The sequence below is a fragment of the Oncorhynchus masou genome, chromosome 23 (assembly GCF_036934945.1).
Source record: "Oncorhynchus masou masou isolate Uvic2021 chromosome 23, UVic_Omas_1.1, whole genome shotgun sequence".
Taxonomy (NCBI): Eukaryota; Metazoa; Chordata; class Actinopteri; order Salmoniformes; family Salmonidae; genus Oncorhynchus; species Oncorhynchus masou.
Window position 1 is genome coordinate 18058219 of NC_088234.1, and position 1691 is coordinate 18059909.

The 1691-nt window shown below is 42.2% G+C and overlaps 1 long non-coding RNA gene across 1 annotated transcript in view; it reads left to right on the plus strand.

The window, feature by feature from the left end:
* The window catches only part of LOC135509930 (uncharacterized), a 902-nt gene extending 80 nt beyond the window's left edge, over window positions 1–822 (plus strand). The window contains exons 1-3 of the long non-coding RNA XR_010451020.1: window positions 1–57; window positions 368–550; window positions 654–822. The exon at window positions 1–57 is cut by the window's left edge and continues 80 nt beyond it. This is a non-coding gene — a long non-coding RNA (uncharacterized LOC135509930). The remainder of the gene's footprint in view (window positions 58–367; window positions 551–653) is intronic.
* The last annotated feature ends 869 nt before the right edge of the window (window positions 823–1691 follow it).

The following is a 1691-nucleotide window of genomic DNA, read 5'->3' on the forward strand; positions in this document are numbered from 1 at the left end:
GGAGACTTGGCTGGCATCCAGACATAGCTGGCATGCAGTGCCCCATGCCACACACAGGTGCGTTACTAATGGAGACGTACGTCATACGCACATCCTTGAAAACATAGTTGCTGGGCTAGTAAAGAATACTAGTGTAGTAGTATAGTTTCAATCCCGAAACGGTCTTTTGACCTGACGAAGATCCGTTTGGGATTGAAACGTTGTCAATAAAGCGGTGAATTGGGAGCTTTTAACAGTGTGCAGGTCTTCTTGTTCCATACATGCTGTTTTACCCACTTAATATAGTGTATTCTAGTCATGGCTCATCCTATATATGTCACGAATCCCGCTTCCTGAGTCTGTGTTTGCCTGTGTTTCTGTCCTGGAGTGTGTTTCCGGTGTCCTGGAACGCACCCTGTCTGGTTGCCGGGCGAATGAGCTTGTTGGGAGAACGATGTTCACCCGCACCTGTATCCCATCAGTAATCTGCACACCTGTCCTGATCATCACCTCTCCCTTTCAAAAGCTCTGACCTGACATCCATTCCCTGCCGGATTGTTAGCCATGAACAGTATGTTGTGCCATAGTATCAGCCTTAAGTTAGATAGAATTTTGTTTTGTTGCTTTTTACGTATTGCTTGCCTTAAACTTACCTCCGTTTGTTCTGTCTTCAGTTGCTCAACCGGATCATTTACCCCATTCCCGCCTGGTCGTCGGAGAATTCCGCTACCCCATTGGATCCACCTATTTACTCCCATCAACTCACCACCGCTGCCCGCTACGCCACCTGGATATATCTACCCATTCATATTCACTTGTAAATAAATACTCACCTTCTTCCTACTCTCCTTGTCCTGGTCTGCTTCTGGGTTCGATTTTGAAAGAACGTGACAATATAACTACTGCTGTACACACCGTGAAGCATGGAGGAGGAGGTGTGATGGTGTGGGGGTGCTTTGCTGGTGACACTGTCAGTGATTTATTTAGAATTCAAGGCACACTTAACCAGCATGGCTACCACAGCATTCTGCAGCGATACACCATCCCATCCGCTTTGCGCTTAGTGTGACTATCATTTGTTTTTCAACAGAAAAAGGACCCAAAATACACCTCCAGGCTGTGCAAGGGCTATTTGACCAAGGGACGGTTGGAAAAGCATTCCAGGTGAAGCTCGTTGAGAGAATGCCAAGAGTGTGCAAAGCTGTCATCAAAGCAAAGGGGCGGCTACTTAAAATATATTTTGATTTGTTAAACCCTAGTAGTCAAAAGTTTGGACATACCTATTCATTCAAAAAGTTTGGCTGTTTTTACAGTATATGTATATATATACACACACTGTAAAAACAGCCAAACTTTTTGAATACCTATTCATTTACAATATATATATATATATATATATATACTGTAAAAACAGCCACTACTGTAATCTGACATTACTCAATCTGATATTTCTTAATTATTATTATTATATATTTTTGTGTTTATTGTTTTGTATTGTTAGATATTACTGCACTGAGCTAGAAACATATGCATTTTGCTGCACCTGCGATAACATCTGCAAAATATGCATACGTGACCAATAACATTTGATTTGATTTTGTTCACTTCCCGTAACGGTTTTGAAAGGAAATTACTGGTATATGGAAACTTTTTAAACCGTCCCTAGGAGGGGTGCGTCACTTGAGTGGGTTGAGTCACTGATGTGATCTTCC